This window comes from Myxine glutinosa, chromosome 8 (genome assembly GCF_964187855.1).
Source record: "Myxine glutinosa chromosome 8, kmMyxGlut1.1, whole genome shotgun sequence".
NCBI classification, from domain to species: Eukaryota; Metazoa; Chordata; class Myxini; order Myxiniformes; family Myxinidae; genus Myxine; species Myxine glutinosa.
Genome location: NC_136268.1, coordinates 92,246,598 through 92,265,778, shown reverse-complemented (window position 1 = coordinate 92,265,778; position 19,181 = coordinate 92,246,598). Strand labels below are relative to the sequence as shown.

General features: G+C 45.1%; 1 protein-coding gene across 2 annotated transcripts in view; it reads left to right on the top strand.

The window, feature by feature from the left end:
- LOC137432703 (polypeptide N-acetylgalactosaminyltransferase 18-like) overlaps positions 1-19,181 on the top strand; it is a 331,095-nt gene that overhangs the window by 86,156 nt on the left and 225,758 nt on the right. The gene's annotated exons all lie outside the window — the stretch shown is intronic.

Below are 19,181 nucleotides of genomic sequence, written 5' to 3'. Positions count from 1 at the left end.
GCATCCTCCACTGTTCCAAGTCATTCACAGCCTACAAGGCCTATGGCCAGAGCTCAATGGCATACTGCTCTCCCCTATGGGTGAGGACCCCAGCATCATATCTGTCTTTCCTGGATTCTGTGCAATCGAAAGGTCTCAACATTATTGATCTCCTGTAATGAGGCTGAAACACAAGTTCTGTGTTGCTCTCACATTGGAGACATGTGGGTGGCCTTTCTGTTTTTACCACCTCTTCTCCATTTTAACTCCCTCTGCTCTCTCAATCCTCTGTCTCTTCCCAACTACTCCAGGATGTATGTTCTTCCAGTAACTCCTCCTTGTTTATAAGCTCCCAAAATCCAGGCTTTCCACCCACCTCTACTTCCCCCCCTCTTTTTATCCTGTTTATGGAAATGCCTTCAATTTCACTGTTCGCTTCAGGGCTTCAAGCAGGCGGTGCACCATCATGTCATGTCACCCCCACCTTTTTCCTCAATCTTTTCTTTCCCTGTGGTCGATATAGTGGTGTAAGACTGGGTTATTTTAAGTGTTCGGTGTTCGGTTCAACCCCGACTACTGTGTTGATGTGCCATTTCCATTGAAATTAAATGTAAAAGCACACAAATCTCCTCTGTCCGTCATGTGATACATGTACAAGCTCTTCCTTCCTGGGCTATAGACACTGTAGGATAAGGTTTGGGATTCAAGGATTACTTGATGTTTAAAATGTTTAAAATGAGCTAATTCTGGCTTTTTCGATGCTTCATTTTCCTTGTAACTATGTGTTTCCTTCAATAGTCGTGCATGATTCATTTTCCATCATGGGTTAGCAAACATTTAATCAATACTTGTCTACATTCCACTAACCATCTCCAGCCTGTGACAAACGTGCATATCACATTGCTCTCATCAGTCAATGTTGCTGATTGTGAGCTAGGAAAAGACCAAATAATTAATGTCTCAAAGCAAGAACCCTATTATTAAAAGAAAATAAATTTTGGCCAACTGAAAGCTGAAACTAGTTTTGGGACAGTCTTCAGATATCATGTTGTCAAGTTTGTTGCCACAAACACTGGCTTCAGGAAGTCCACTTCAGTTAAAGCCTTTAATATCCTGTTTTGTTGGTGTTGGCTTAGCGGTTAGGGTGTCGGCTTGGGATTCTAGGATCCTGGGTTCGAATCCCGGTCGATCGCTGAATTAACGCCAGGGGGGTTGACTCAGCCCGTCATCCTTCCGAGGTCGGCAAATGAGTACCAGCTGGCTGGGATGAATGATCCCGGCGTGTACCCCGGTTTAGAATAGGTACACCGTATCCCTGCGCATCGTAAGAGGCGACCAAGGGTTGGCGTCAGGAAGGGCATCCGGCCATAAAAACATTGCCTCAAACAGGGAACCATGATTGTCATGGGGCCCGCAAGGCTAACCCCCGCTTTAGCGGGGAAAAAATGGCCTTAAAACGATCATTCATTCATATTTTCATTTTGTGTTTCAGTCTGAGTGCTTATCAAATTGTATCATGCTTTCAACATAAAAATGAGTTACATATCACACGTGTTATCAAAATTGATCTCTTAGTACTAGGTGATAGGTGTGAGGGTGGGGGGTGGGGGGGAGGAGGGATGGGTTGGGGTACTCCCTGAAACTTTGGATCCCTAGCCAGCCAGCCATGGGGGGGGGGGGGGGGGGGGGGGTGGGGGGGTGGGAGGAGGGATGGGTTACTCCCTGAAACTTTGGATCCCTACTCGTCCCTTATTTGCCAACTGATTGCTCTGAAAAACGATACAGCCCTTCTACTCGATAGTCTGCAGGATCGCTCGGTCTTGGATTTTTATATTTAAAATTTCGTCGAATTTGGATCATAGGCGCTCCCAGAGGTGGGGGGGGGGGGGGGGGGAGGGGGTGGGGAGGAGGGTGAACCAGTGAAACTTCGAATCCTATCCAGGTTCATCCTGATGACTCCATCTTTGCTCTTTACTTCTTCTGGTTCCTTCTTATTACTCCAATGCAGTATTTGGTTTTTCCATTTCATTCGGATCACTACTCATCCGTTATACACCAACCGATTGCTTTGAAACCTGATGCAGCCCTTCTACTCGATGGTCCGCAGGATCGCTCGGTTTTAGATTTTTCAATTTCGGATCAAGGGGCCCCCAGGGGAAGTTTCCCCCAAATCAGCAGAAGTCTGAACGACAACCTTAATAGGTGACGGGTCAGGCCACTCTGGGCTATTTATTAAAGGAAGTGTTTGAATGCAGTTTTTTATTACCCTCGCCAGAGGAGAGGGTATTGCATTTGAGTCCGTTTGTCTGTTTGTTTGTTTCGGCAAGTATGTTGGTTGGTTGGTTTGTCTGTCTGTTTTGTGCGCAGTACTACGTCTACATCGTTGCACATAGCATCGCCATACTTTACACACACATTTGCCTTGCCCTGGAATAGACTGTGCCCAATTTTTAACTCTCTAGGCCCAAGGTCAAGCTCAAGGTCACCCAAAACGATGGTCACCTAATCGTTTGCACCTCCCAATTGAAGCCCCGCCCTTAGGGCGGGTACCGTTGCCAGTAATATATAAGGCGAAACAACAATTTTTACCGCTTTGCTTTGAAGAACAGGAATGAAGGGGGAGGAGCGTGCTAATATGTCTGGTTGAAGGCTTTGGGTGGTGGAGGGGGCTTGAAGCCAGATTTAATCTTACAAGCCGCCTTGTTGGTGCTCGCCGTCACTACGATGCGAAGCAAAAGACGCCTCAGAGCTGTCAGATTCACAATCGCTATGCCGTATGTACTCCCGATACATGTTTCCTTCATTGTAAAAACTACCAAGTCAACAGTTAAAAGGATTTTGAGCTGATAGGTGTTACGGCCTTGGCAAGATCGATGGAGACAGCGATCTGTTAGCTTATACACCGCCCAATAGCTATGTGGGAATTCTATCATGTAGAGATTTAAACCCACGTCGGTTTGAACTTTGGCAGAGGTCATTATTTACTTTTAATGATCCAAAATGGCCAATAAAAAAAACAGTACAGGTCCGGCAAGTCCTCGGTCTCTGACCGATTTTTCATCTGTTTGTTTGTCTGTATGTTTGTTTGTCCGCACAGAATAAATATGATTTTCTCTGGAACCGTTGGTCCGATTGACAGGAATTTTCACCATAGGTGCAACTCCACCTGTATAATTTTTTATGATAATTATGATGTCATAGGTCACGTGGTTTGGCCGCCATCTTGGAAAAACCCTCTATATCTCCGAAAGTTCTGAATAGAAAAAATTGAGACATGGCTCATTGTAAAGAACACTCCATGGGGAATAAATTTATGTAAATGATGATGTCATAGGTGCCTCCATTATGACGTCATAATTCGACAAGTACAAAACATCCTTTCAAGATGAAATTTCTTGAGCGTCATGTAGGCATAAATTGGTGGAAAAAAAAAATGATGACGTCATCGGTCACGTGGTTCGGCTGCATCTTAGAAAAACCGAGAAAATTTGCACCTCTATATCTCCGAAAGCGCTGAATGGAAAAAATTGAGACATGGCTCATTGTAAAGAACTCTCCATGGGGAATAACATCTGTTAATGATGATGTCATAGGTGCCTCCATTATGATGCCATAATTCGACAAGTACAAAACTTCATCCTATGAAGATGAAATTTATTTGATCATAATCTAGAAATAAATAAGTTTAGAAAAAATATAATGATGGACGTCATCGGTCACGTGGTTCGGCTGCCATATTCGTTTTAACGCAAAAGCCATAAAAAAACCACTGAAAATACATCCTGGTGAGGGTTTGCAATCTCTGATTGCTCTTTCTTGTTTAATAAGCACAACGAATGAGGTATTGTAAAATATTACTACGAACTTTGAGTTTGTCAACTTTAAGTCACAATGGATGGCAAAAAACCGGGTCCACGACTCAGATTTGAGTCCAACCAGAATCCCATTTCTTTGCTCAATTTTGGACTCAGAATCAAGGAATCGGGGCACAGACATGGATTGAAAACCTCATGACTTGGACTCTAGCCTCGCCTGCGAGTTGATTGCATCACAATTGACCTATTAACTTTATTTTATTGAATCTTTTTTTAAACAAGGCCATAAATGTTGTTAGTTTCTATTCAAATGTGAGATTGTGAATTTTGGTTTTATGGCATTGTCCTATCAACTCAAGCAGTTTGGTATTTGCAAAACAATTTTCAAGGAGCTTAGGAATATTATTGAGTTCATAGTTAAACGTTGGAGGTTTATGATGCCTCATTCAGTTTTTTTAATGTATTTATTTATTACCCTCGCCAGAGGAGAGGGTACTGCATTTGAGTCCGTTTGTTTGTTTGTTCGCACAGAATAAATATGATTTTCTCTGCAACCGTTGGTCCGAGTGACAGGAAATTTTCACTATAGGGGCACCTCCTCCTGTAGAATTTTTCAATGATAATTATGACGTCATAAGTCACGTGGTACGGGCGCCATATTGGAAATACCGAAAAACGTTTCATCTCTATATCTCTGAAAGCACTGCATAGAAAAAATTGAGACATGGCTCATTGTAAATAACTCTCCATGGGGAATAAAATATGTTAATGATGATGTCATAGGTGCCTCCATTATGACGTCATAATTTCACAAGTACAAAACTTCATCCGATCAAGATAAAATTTCTTGAGCATCATCTGGGGATAAATTGGTGGAGCAAAAAAAAAATGATGATGTCATCGGTCACGTGGTTCGTCCGCCATATTTGTTTTAACGCAAAAGCCTTAAAAAACACTAAAAACACGTCTGGGCGAGGGTCTGCAATCTCTGATTGCTCTTTCTCGTTTATTAGCTCACCTCGAAAGAAGTTCAGTGGGGCTTATGCGATGGCGCGTCGTCCATCTGTCTGTCCGTCAGTCCATAAACACTTGAAACTTCTTCTCCAAAACCACTGTTGGGATTGCGACCAAATTTGGCACAAATTATATTTGTTGTGTTCTGACTAAAGTTTGTTCACGGCATTAAAAAATCGAGGTCTAAGGGGGTCTACCGGGGGTCAAAGTGGATCCAGGTTTGAGCCCCTCCCCCCCACCCCCCCAAAACAGATATTTGCTTTCCTCTCTGAAACTACACACACGATTTCGATGGAACTTCACCACAACCTTAATCACCCGTGGTGTACCAAAGTTTGTTCAAGGCATTGGAAAAATTGGGGTCTGTGGAGGTACACGGGGTGGGAGGGCGGGGGTGCCCCCCCAAATAAGTTTTTTGTTTTGTTTTTTAAAGTCTTATGATTATGTTGGTATCATTCAATTCATGATTATGTGTACCAAAGTTTGTTCACGGCATTAAAAAATCGGGGTCTAAGCTGGTCAACCGGGGGTAAAAGAGTATCCAGGTTTGACCCCCCAAAATAGGAATTTGCTTTTTTCACAGAAACTACACACATTATTTCGATGAAACCTGACCACAACCTTCATCACCCGTGTTGTACCGAAGTTTGTTCATGGTACAAAGAAAATCGAAGTCTAAGGGGGTCTACCGGGGGTCAAAGTGGGTCCAGGTTTGACCACCCAAAATAGATATTTGCTTTTTTCTCAGAAACTACACACACGATTTCGATGAAACTTGTCCACAACCGTCTCCACCCATGATGTACCAAAGTTTGTTCATGGCATTAAAAAAATCTGCCCCTTTGGGAGTGTAAGGGGGGGGGGGGGGGGGAGGTTGCCCCCAAAATAGGTATTTTCTTCTATTTCAAAATAGGTATTCTATTAAATAGGTATTGTTTAAAGTCTGATGATTATGTTTGTTTGATTCCACATGCTGCGCTTTGTTCTAGCAACCAGTGAAATTGGTTTAAAATACCTTTAGTCAATGCAGTATACTGTTTATTCTACCAGGTGAGCGCCAGGGGTATTGCCCCTATGTTTATTATTATGGTTTTCTGCCAAGCATTTTGGACAACATGCGGGTGTCACAAGGTTTTATTACTCAGAGACCAGTCAAAGCTTCGCATGGATTATTAACTCGTGCTGGATAGCAAAATAAAAGAACCACAAATAACATAAAATTTGCCACATATCATAAAATTCGTACATTTCATTAAATCTGGCTTTTTGAGCCAAATTCCTAAAACAATCATAAGATTCCTAAAATAATTCTGTAACAGTTTGTACACATAATATAAAATCATAAAAGGCAGTGTCAGTTCGTCCGTCTGTCTCCTCCATAACTCCAAAACCATTAAATCTAGCGGCCCTAAACTTTACATGCATACACCTGGACCGCCAATAGATTGAAATGATGAAAACTGGGTGTTCGGGTGTGTTATAACACCCTTTTTGAAGATGATTAACGAGGTGCTCATAAGAAAAAAAAACCCGAGGTGGTGGCTTACCAATATGGCGGTCTGCCGGGTTACCACGGCACCTCGCTGGGTTCTTAAGCCGCTATTTTGTTTCGGCCAACTCAAACGTGCCTTGCCTGGGAAAAACGATCGATTATCATTACATATTTGAAGCATATCATCAAAATCTGGATTCAGATGGAGGATTGGATGCTGTCGACTAACTAATGTCCAAATCTGGAGTGAAATCCGACAACATTTACCATATCTGGCGATTGGTGAAAGCTATTTAGGCTGCTTTTGCAAGCCATGGCGTTACAGTAGACAGAGCTCCCTTTTTGTTTTTGGGTTTAGGAAGTTTAGGTGTGTTATAACACCTTTTTTGAATTTGTCTGCTCTCAGTGGTTTCCACATGATTTGCTGCTTGAAATCGATCTGTTTTTAAAATTCCCTCTAATTCCTATCATTTAAAATTCCTATCACCCATTTCGTTGGAGTGCTTGCTGGAATGCTTAACCCGCTTGGCGAGGTAGCCACAAATGAAGTGAGAAATGCCTATGTACTTAATGAGTCACAAGGCTGGGGAAGTTTGAGTGTGTTATAACACCCTTTTGGAATACTAGGGCATGCCCGTACTATATATATATCTAAAATTATATCCCCCCCCCCCTCTATTTACATGAAATGGTTTGGTCCAAAGCGAACGGCTTGCGAGTACGGTGACAATCCCCCCCCTCTATTTACATGAAATGGTTTGGTCCATTCGCAAAGCCAAAGCGAACGGCAGTTACGAATCGCAGTTACGATGAATCGCAAAGTAGTTTTAATTAGTTTTAAAACATAGTTTAACGCCAACATAGTTTGCCAACGTGAAATAAATGAATACGCTCTCAAATGTGCCGTCCGAGGCAGAGTGTGTTCGCCACGTTCGGCACACGCGATAGCTCGCTGCTCTCTGATTGGTTGAATCGTTTTTTGGACATAGCTCGGTAAGTAATTGTCCGATTAATATGAAACCTTGAAAAGGCACATCCTCGGGTCCCCAGCAATATACCTGGCAAGTTTAAAGTATATCGGACCGGTAGTTGTCGAGAAACAGCGGTCGCATACACACACACAGAGATTACTGGAATTATAGATAGATGATTAACGAGGTGAACCACCACTTGGTGAACACTATTCAGGCTGCCTTTGCAAGCCATGGCGTTACAGTAGACAGAGCAGACTTTTTGTTTTCATGTGCCCAATTCTTCATTGACTGACATTTTTGTGCGATATAGTCACTCTCCCCCTTCCCCTCCTCCCCGCTTCCTTGCTCCATCCTCCTTCCTTTCCCTTCTCTCTCTCCTCCTCGCTCACCCCTCCCTCCTCTCGCCCCCTTTCCCCTCCACCCTCCCTACTCTCTCCTCCTTCATTTCTCTCTTTCTCCTCCAGCCTCCCTCTCTCTCACACCCCACTCCACTCCCTACCCTTCTCCTCACCGTTTCCCTCCCTCCCTTCCCCTCCTCCTTTCCCCTCGCCCCCCTTCCCTCTTCCCCTTCCCTCCTCCTCCCTTCCCCCTTTCCTTCTCCCCCTGCCCCCTCCCCCCCCTCTCCTCTGCTCCCTCTCACTCCCCACTCCACTCCCTTTCCTTTCCCCTCCCTTCCCTTCTCCTCACCGTTTCCTCCCTCCCCTCCCTTCCCTTCCACTCTTCCTTTCCCCCTCGCCCCCCTTCCCCTCCTCCTTCCCTCCTCCCCCTTCCTCCTTTCCTCCTCCCCCTTCCTCCTTCCCTCCTCCCCCTTCCCCCTTTCCCTCCCCCCTCCTCCCCCTTCCCCCTTTCCCTCCCCCTCTCCTCACCCTCCGCCTTCCCCTCTCTCTCTTCCCCCCTTCCATCCCCTCCCCTCCTCTCCCTCCCTTCTTTCCTCTCCCTCCCCTCTCTCTCCCTTCCTCTTCCTGCCTCTCCCTTCCTCTCCCTCCCTCTCCTATCCCCTCCTCTCCCCACCTCTCGCCTCCTGTCCCCTCCTCTCTCTCACCTCCCACTCCACTCCCTTTCCTTCTCCCTCCCTCCTCTCCTCGCCCTCTCCTCCCCTATCCCTCTCCTCCCCTCTCCCCTCCCTCCTCTCCTTCCCCCCTTCCTCATCTCCCCTCCCCTCCCACCTCTCCTCCTCCCCCCTCCCCTCCTTCCTTCCCCTCTCCTGCTCCCTCTCTTCCCCTTTCTCCTTCCCCTCCCTCCCTCCCCCTCCTCTCCTTCCCCTCCCTCCCTCCCCCTCCTCTCCTCCCCCTCCCTCCCCCTCCTCTCCTCTCCCTCCTCTCCTCCTCCTCCTCTCCTCCCCCTCGTCTCCTCTCCTCCCCTCCCGCCTCCCCCTCCCCCTCCCCCTCCCCTCTTTCCTTCCCCTCTCCTGCTCCCTCCATCCCCTCCTCTACTCCCCCCCTCCCCGTTTGGGAAAGAAGTATTGAATGAAGCTAATCTGTGAGCTGCAACAACAAACAACAACATGCATTTTAAAGGCCATTTTCCCTGCTAGAGCGGGGGTTAGCCTTGCGGTCCCCATGACAATCTTCTCCATTTTGCCCTATTTTCTGCATCTCCTTGTTAACCCCCTTGCCCGCATTTCTTCTTCCACCATCTTTAGCCAAGTCTTTCTCGGTCTTCCCCGTCCTCTACTTCCTTCTACATTAACTTCCATCACTCTTCTCAACCAGTCACTTTCACCCTTCCTCAATACATGACCAAACCATCTCAACCTGTTCCTCTTCACAGCATCAATCACAGGCAATATTCCCATCATCTTTCGCAATTCATCATTTGTCTTCCTCTCTCTCAACGATACTCCGCACATCCACCGAACCATTCGCATTTCCACCCTTTCCAGCCTTCGTTGCTGCTCTACATTCATTACCCATGTCTCGCTCCCATAAATCATAACACTTCTCACACATGCAGCATACACCTTTCCCTTCAGCTTCAGCGACACTCTCCTCCTCATCAGCACGCCACTCAGTTCCCGAAACTTCTTCCATGCACATCTCACTCGAGCAACCGTTGCCGAGTCTGATCCACCTTCTCCATTCAGCATGTCTCCGAGGTAGCAAAATGTTTTCACACCTTCCAGCTTCACGCCGTCTCCAAGATCCAACTCAACATTTCCTCCATCTGCAGCTCCCTCTGCGCACACCTTACATTTGAATGTAGCTGCCACACTGGTAAATGACCCTCTCAGACCACTACATTTTTGATGAACCCACTCAGCACACATTGTACATTGAATGGAGTTCACTCCGACACCCTTCCTGCACACAGCACACAGCCACTTCCCAGTTCTTTTCACCTCACCACATGCTTTACCACTTGCCATCACCTTTGTCTTTCCGATATTCACCTTCAGACCTTTTGTCTCCATACATTCCTTCCACTGGTTCATCTTTTCCTTCAGTCCATCCATACTTTCCGCAATCAACACCAGATCATCTGCATACAACAACTCCCACGGTAAACCCTCCTTTACGTTCTGAGCCAGCACCTCCATCACAGCTACAAATAGTAGTGGACTTAGTACCGACCCCTGATGCACTCCCACCTTCACCTCAAACTCACCACTGTTCCCGTCCTTCGTCCTTACAGCTGTGCGTGCTCTTTTGTACATTGCCATCACTACTCTGATCAACCATTCCTCCACTCCTAACTTCCTCAATGCCCATGTCAATACTTTGCGTGGAACCCTATCGAATGCTTTCTCCAGATCAACAAACCCAAAAAACAACTTCTGCCTCTTATCCATGTACTTCTCCTGCAACTGCCTCACAATGAAAAGCGCATCTGTCGTTCCTCTTCCTGGCATAAATCCAAACTGCATTTCGTCGATCTTCACTTTCTTCCTTATCCTCCTTTCCAACACCCTTTCCAATACCTTCATTCCATGCTCCAATAACTTTATCGCTCGGTACGAGCCACACTCCAGAGGGTCACCTTTCCCCTTGTATAGAGGGACGAGGGTACTCAGTTCCCAATTCACTGGAATGCGGCCTTCTTTCACCACCAGATTACAGATCTCTGTCATTCTCTTCACACCCCAACTTCCTGCTGCCTTCAACATATCGCCCACAACTCCCGTCGGCCCTCCCGCTTTTCCACTCTTCATTGCTTTTATCGCTTCCTCAACTTCCTTCTCAGTTATCTTCTCTGCCGGTCCTAAAACTGGGTTACTCTCTATGTTGCCATCCCATTCATTCTCTGTATTCAACGGCATTTCCATATATCTTTTCCATCTTCCTTTAATTCCATCTGGGTCGACAACGATTTGGCCCACTTCATCCTTGAAGCAACTCACCCCCATCACATCACACCTCTCTTTCGCTATGTGCTTTGCAATCCTGAATACTGCTTTCTGACCCTCTTCCGAATCCAAGCGTTCTCCGAACATTTTCCTACATGCCTCCTGCGCCTTTGCTACCTCTTTCTTTGCAGCCTTCCTGGCTGCCTTATAACTTTCATTGTCTGCTGTTTCTGCTCCCGTACCCTTCGCCTTCTGCCACTCTTTGAACTTCTTCCTCTTCTCGTCAATCCTCTTTCCAACTTCAACATCCCACCACCATGTTTCCGAGTGCCTCGGTGGTCCTTTTGTCCATCCACATACCTCACCAACGGCTCCCAATAGACTAGCTTTCATTGACATCCAACCACTTTCAAGCTCAACCACATCATCCTCTACCCTACTCAGCCTCTCTTTTAATGCCTCCCTTACTGTCACCTCTTTCAACCTCCACACCTTCATTCTCGGTTGGAACTTCACCCGCCGAGCTCTCCTCGCACCTTTCACCCTTATGTCGCAGACAACCAAGTGGTGCTGTGAAACAGCCTCCTCCCCCGGGATCACCTTTGTGTTCCGGAGGTGCCCCCTATCTCGCCTACGCACCATCAGGTAATCAACGGTTGTCGTCGACCCACCTGACGTGTATGTAACAAGCTTATTGTCCTCTTTCTGGAACTGAGTATTACAAATCAACAAATCAGCTCCATCAGCAAACTCCAAAATCCTTTCACCTTCTCCATTTCTCACACCATATCCGTAACCCCCATGAACTCCCTCAAAACCGTCCATACTCCTTCCCACATGTCCATTTAGGTCTCCTCCCACCACAACAACTTCCTCATCAGCTTCTCTATTGCACACCAGAACTTGTCCTTCTCTTCATCGCTTCGACCAACCTGCGGAGCATATCCCGAGATGACGTTCACCAAGAGCTTTCCAATCATCATTTTCACCATCATCAACCTATCACTCACTCTAGTCACACTCACCACACTGTCTACAAACTCCTCAGAAAACAGGACACCAACACCATTCACGCCCTCCGGGCACCCTTGCCACACAAACTTGTATTTCTGTCCCTGCCTACCCTTCACCATTCTCACACCACTTCCCTTCCATCTCGTCTCTTGCACACAACATATGTCCACTCTTCTTCTGACCAATACTTCCACCACTTCTCCTGATCTCCCTGTCATTGTCCCTACATTCCATGTCCCAAACCTCAGAAACCGATCTCCACTTCGGGCTGCACCCTGCCCATATGTACTTGTGATTGTCATTGTTCTCTTTTTGAGGCAATGTTTTTGAGCTGCAAGCTCACAAATTGAGTTGGGGCTTGAAAGCATGAAGAGGTTGACCAATGAGTTGGCAGAAATGAATTTGGACACAAAAGTAGCTCGACTGCTGATTTTGCATTATTATTTTTTGTTTGAAAAAGAATATTCCCTTCAGGCTGTGGGAGATCTGCAACGTGTAATTACTGATGCTCCAAGGCAGAAGTGTATTAGATAAATCAGACAGAAATAAAGCAGAGTATATTGGCTCCAAATTGAACATGACAGCACAAAGACAAACCAAAGATCCTTGCTGGCATTTCTGGTGTGGCATCAGCATCGCTCAAATTGATTTTCTTGCCTTCACAAACCAAAACAGTAATTCGTGATTTCACAAAGATTGCCAATTTCGACCCATGAAACCTTTCACCTTTTTTCAAATGAGGAAGGATTACGAGGCTACAAGGATATACAAAGGAACTATGATGCAGGGAAAAGGCCATTCGGCCCATCATTCCTGCACTACATCAACATCATATTAATTCAATGCATCAGTTTAACCATTGCCGATGAAATTATTGGTTGAAAGGTTCTTTTTCTCTGTGATAAAATCTTTGTAGACGTGACCTTGGTAAAATGTGAAGGTGAATCGTGAATCAATGAAACAGCTAAAGATATGTTACTTCAACCAAGCTTGGACTCCTTCCTGATGACCACATCTTGCACATCAATCCTTGGCTCACACACATTTGCCAGACGTTATGATCGAAATTGTGTGGTGCAGAATTCTGTATTCATTGATTTTTAACTCAACTGGACTATGTCCAGCTGAGTTTTTGTCGACACCCAGTGTCCGTCGTCTGTCTGTCTGTCTGTCTGTCTGTCGTCTGTAAACAATTCGACGTCCAAGCTCTAAAAGTCACAAATATTGATTAAATCTGATGAAACTTGTTATGCAGCATCTTTAAGACATAAACTAATTTGGGATTGCATTTGGGCGTTGCACGCCCAAAAATGGGCGTGGCACGGCGGCCATATTGAAAAATCAATTTTTGTCAATCTGGTACTTCCTAATGTAGCTCGAAGGCTGAAACTTGGTGTGTAGACAGTATGTAACAAACCTCAACACATATATTACGGGTTTTGACGATGTCCGAAAAATGACCTCGTCGTGACCTATGACATGACTTGACCCATAAACATCAGTTTGGACGACGTCCAAGCTCTAAAAGTCACAAATACTGATGAAATTTGATGAAACTTGTGCCTTTTGCCACTATATAGTTTTTGGTTATTTTATGCATATTCTAACCATATTGATATAGACCAGTTGAGAGTTCAGGTTCCCTGGAACCTCTAGTTTTTTTTTTTTTTAGCATTATTGGTTTATGATTACAGTGTGGAGGTTTTTATCATATCATTGTCTTTATAATTGCCATATCAGCAGTGTTGCCTTTTTATTTTAGATCCCTTCGACTGTTTGCTACTTGTGACTGTTTGATGCAAAGTTAGCACTTGTTCCTAAATGGTCATTGGTTCATTCGATATCCTGGTGTGGAAAGATGGACTGCAGCCTTCAGTGTCTTCCTGGCCAAGGTAATTTGTAAAGATGTATGTGTGTGCTTTTGTACGCATACAGGAGTGGGTGTGTATACATATACTTTTGTACGCATACATACTGCGTGCACGTGTGTGTGTGTATCGTTGTTTGTTATCCTCATTTGTGGGTTTCAGGAGGTGGAACGGAGTCCTCCCAGGATCCAAAGTATCCACCTCCTCTTCTGTAAGGGATCACGGTTCATGGGCAAAGCTGTTCAACTTTTTCAGAGTTTTCTTCCAAGGGCTCTTTTCAGGATCGTCACCGAACCCCGGATTTCCTCCAGTTGTAGTTCGTTTGTAGTAATATTTCCGGGATGTTTTTAAAATCTCAGTGAGGTTCTTCTTCATCTTCTGTTGCTGCAATTATCACCGGTACAATTTCGATGCTCTTCAGCTTCCAAGATCTCTTGACCTCATTTTTGAGGTCCTGGTATTTGGTCATTTTCTTGATTTCTGCATTGTTTAGACCAAAATCACTGGGTACTGATATCTCAATAATCAATGCTGCCCTTACCTTTTTGTTCCTAAGTACAATGTCCGGACGTAATGCTTTGTTTTCTATGTGCACGCTCGATGGAATAATCAGGTCGTACATGAGCATGACGTCCTCATTTTCAATGATTGCCCTTGGTTCGTGTTTCCATGAGTTTTCTAGTACTGGGATGTTTAATTTTTTTCAGATGTGCCAATGAATCACTTTGCATACTTTGTTATGCCATTGTGTGTAAAGTTGTTCTGATAATAGTGTTTTGCATCCCGAGAGCAGGTGACTAGTACTTTCTGTTTCTGCCTTGCAGAATATATACTTGTCCGTCTGTCTCAGTCCCGCCATCTTTTTAAATGCATTGGTGTAGTGTCCTTGATCTTGGGCATTTTTTATGATTCGTTTGCCGTCCCAGTTGAGCTGACCTCTTCTTAGCTGTGCTTGCATGTGCACACGTGCACGTGTGTTGGATGCAGAGGTGAAGGGTATGGATTGGAGCTGTGGCCAAGGTGAAATATGCGGGCTTATGTTGGCACCATACTTGTAGACTTTCTATATTTAAAAAAAACTTGTTGACTGGGTTACATACATCTTATATTGATAGCATCACTGCTAGGTGGTGGTGGTTTGTGTGCAGCCTATGGCTGCTGGTTGCATCATTTTCTGAGGGCGTGGCTGTCACTGATACAATGCCTCTCTATAACCAGCATCTGGTACCCATTTTTCTGACCTTGGAAGGATGCCAGGCTGAGTCAACCTGCCTGGTGTTAATTCAACGGCATGACAGGGCCTCTAACTCAGGACCCTAAGATCTCAAGCCAGCTTAACTGTTAAGCTAACACCAGGCTTACTGTTAGGTGACTGGGTGGTAATAAACTGATGTGTGGAGAATATGTATAGTTTCACCGAGTGAAGCATGTTTACCTTTGCGTCTTGTTAGGAATTCCCTGCCAATTAAGAATGGCAGCACCGATGATTAAGGAGTACAGTACATCCATTTCCCGGCTTTCAATCACTATGCATCATTCTTTGCAGCAATTGTCGCATGCCACAATATTCTAATTTCAGTCTCGTCATGGTTTTGTCTTAGTTCTGGACATGTCCATTCCTCCCCATGCTCCTCAATTTGATAAACTAGGGCATGCCCGTACTATATATATATCTAAAATTATATCCCCCCCCTCTATTTACATGAAATGGTTTGGTCCATTCGCAAAGCCAAAGCGAACGGCTTGCGAGTACGGTGACAATCCCCCCCCCTCTATTTACATGAAATGGTTTGGTCCATTCGCAAAGCCAAAGCGAACGGCTTGCGAGTACGGTGACAATCCCCCCCCTCTATTTACATGAAATGGTTTGGTCCAAAGCGAACGGCTTGCGAGTACGGTAGAACCCCCCCCCCCCCTCTATTTACATGAAATGGTTCGGTCCATTCGCAAAGCCAAAGCGAACGGCGAACGGCTAAATCGCCATAGCTCGGTAACTACTTGTCCGATTAATATGAAACCTTGAAAAGGCACATCCTCAGGTCCCCAGCAATATACCTGGCAAGTTTCAAGTATATCGGACCCGTGGTTGTCGAGAAACAGCGGTCACAGACACACAGACACACAGACACACACACACACACACACAGACACACACACATACACACAGAGATTACTGGAATTATAGATAGATGAATAGTACAACGTGACTCACATTTTCATGGCCTCCACTCAGATGCATGTGTTGACGTAGTCTACGTTTGCCTTCAGCCTTCAACATTAGATCCTCTGGAGAAGCACCGTGTAAGCGCTGTTTTATTTTCACCTCGACAAAGGAACAGCGTCCAATCCTTTGGTACTATAGGATTGGGTAACACATGTTATATATTTGCCATATATCTGCATTCTCTCTTTGGCTACATTTTCGCAACCATCAGGAACACATGGGCACCATGTCTATTCTCAATACATATTGTATTTGACTGCGAGTTTGCCCACAGCATGAACAATCCCAGGGGGGCGAATTGGTTTGTGGTGCATTATTTACCATTGCTCATTCAGGCTTTGCTTGACTCGAAGGTTGCACAAAACGAGTCTTTTTGATTTGGCCGAGGGACGCGTACCCTGTCACTGCAAACAAAGCAACAATGTGCAAACCCGACCGACGGCCCACACACCCCGCACAACGCTGCTTTTCCCCTCTCAAGACTCCTGGCTGACGTAGCGTCGTTTTGATGTCTCAAGCTTGGATCCTCTTGCGACCATCCCAGCCCACCTGATGACCTCATTTCAATTCATCGTGGACTAATCAGTGTGATTGCATAGTCTTTTCCCAGGTGATCATTCAATCAGCCTCAGCCTTTTCCTGGGTGATCATTCATTGTCTTCAGTCCAGACATGCCTGGCACTCAGGTATAGTGGCCTCTCTGATCCATCTGTATATGGGATATCTGCTGTTATAGCTAACCAATAACATTATCTTCATAACAGCATGACCTCAGCCTGCTTGTTATGTAACTCGTAGTTGTAGGTTATCTAACTTTTAGTCAGGTTCACTATGTTAACAAATAGAATTTTGTTAAAAATTTTGGGGGATTAGCAAACCTGTACATTTTTGGAATCATCAGAGCATCGAGAATCCGAAAATCAATGTTGGCATTTGCGCAGACACAGATTTTGGATTTTCAAAATGGCCGCCATAAAATACATATTTTGCGCGATCTCGGCTTCTAGTCAACATAGAAACTTAATTAAATATGCTAATCCTATGTTTTCTGAGTCAAGGAATCCAATAAAGGCCTCAAAATAGTGCTCAGCATTATAGAAAAGCAACAAACAAAGGTAATTGAAAACCATTGTCTTTATATTTGTGATATAACTGTATTACATAATACATGATATTGCAAGTCCTTTGAAGTTATAGGTTTGGGTTTATAAAGCAAGAAAGCAGCCTTGTTAGTATCAGATTGAACTATAAGTCCGACACACAGGATCTACGAGGTCTACACCGTTCAGGAATATGCTTTTACAGATCTTCATCACCGTCCTGAGTGTCATTTTCGCAAAGGTGTCGACGCAAATGCCAACATTAATTTTTGGCTTCCTCATGCTCTGAATATTCCTAAAATGTATAGTTTTGCTAATCTCCAAAAATTTTGAACGAAAAAACATAGTGAACCTGACTATTTTGTATGTGTCGCTCTCTTTGGCCATGTGACGCTCTCTTTGGCCATGTGACGCTCTCTTTGGCCATGTGACGCTCTCTTTGGCCATGTGACGCTCTCTTTGGCCATGTGACGCTCTCTTTGGCCATGTGACGCTCTCTTTGGCCATGTGACGCTCTCTTTGGCCATGTGACGCTCTCTTTGGCCATGTGCCGCTCTCTTTGGCCATGTGACGCTCTCTTTGGCCATGTGACGCTCTCTTTGGCCATGTGACGCTCTCTTTGGCCATGTGACGCTCTTTTTGGCCATGTGACGCTCTCTTTGGCCATGTGACGCTCTCTTTGGCCACGTGACGCTCTTTTTGGCCACGTGACGCTTTCTTTGGCCATGTGACGCTCTCTTTGGCCATGTGACGCTCTCTTTGGCGATGTGACGCTCTCTTTGGCCATGTGACGCTCTCTTTGGCCATGTGACGCTTTCTTTGGCCATGTGACGCTCTCTTTGGCCATGTGACGCTCTCTTTGGCCATGTGACGCTCTCTTTGGCCATGTGACGCTCTCTTTGGCCATGTGACGCTCTCTTTGGCCATGTGACGCTCTCTTTGGCCATGTGACGCTCTCTTTGGCCATGTGACGCTCTCTTTGGCCATGTGACGCTCTCTTTGGCCATGTGCCGCTCTCTTTGGCCATGTGACGCTCTCTTTGGCCATGTGACGCTCTCTTTGGCCATGTGACGCTCTCTTTGGCCATGTTACGCTCTCTTTGGCCATGTGACGCTCTCTTTGGCCATGTGACGCTCTCTTTGGCCATGTGACGCTCTCTTTGGCCATGTGACACTCTCTTTGGCCATGTGACGCTCTCTTTGGCCATGTGACGCTCTCTTTGGCCATGTGACGCTCTCTTTGGCCATGTGACGCTCTCTTTGGCCATGTGACGCTCTCTTTGGCCATGTGACGCTCTCTTTGGCCATGTGACGCTCTCTTTGGCCATGTGACGCTCTCTTTGGCCATGTGACGCTCTCTTTGGCCATGTGACGCTCTCTTTGGCCATGTGACATTGTAATCATTTTCCTGACTGCTACCCCAGATATGTTTGTGGACCACAGACAGGATGGTGTATGGAAGTCAAAATTGTATTACTGCTATACCCCACACATTCGTCTTGCTATATATTGGTCAAAATTGTATTTCACCATAATCACTATTATACCTACCTCGATTATGCCTACAAAGTGATTGGATGGATTTATAAACAAAATCAACAATATTCTGCATCTAACAAAACAACATCGTCACATAATCGGGAAATGTCGCTCATAATCTTCGCTGCAACAGCAAATCATACAAATACGAAAGTCGGCACATTTATGTAACAATTTTTTCTAAAAATTAATAAAATCCAGAAAGCCGCAAATTGTATTGCATGTACAAATATAACCTAATCATAACGACTGCAATATAGAGAGAGGGAACAATTAGTCATGATTAAAATAGGAATGTAGTAAATATTTAATTACTTCGGTTTGGAAAGTTGTTTCATAAAACACAATTGGATCAATTGTGGGGGTTGTGAGCTTATCAAAGGCCCAAAGCGATGCAAATACCTTTTGTCTGTTCTGGTTCAATTCAAAGCACAAAATGAAATACTGTTTGTTATACCGTTGTCACAGGTCATTATCATTCTCGAATATGCAGCGAGATGACTATTAGTCAGGGCCCTTAGGGATATTTTGGGGCCGTTTGGTTCAAATTCTTCCAAAAGCACCAAATTTGGCCCAGATGTTGCCCATGCCATACTCTTTCGATTTTTGACGGGCGCCAAGACGGGCGCCCCCCCCCCCGGGGGCCCCATATTGGCGAAATACTAAATGGCCGCCACCCGGATTAGAGGAAAATCAGTTAAATAACCAAAAGGGTTGGAATCATGTATGATACCACTTTTCAGGGGTTTTCGAGGTCCAGGAATCCAATTATGATGTTATTTTGATGATTCGAGGTCAAGGTCAACCCTCAAGGTCATCTTAAAGGTCATTTTTGAGTCAAACATGTCGGTTTTTGAGTTTTTTGTCAAGATTTACGCGA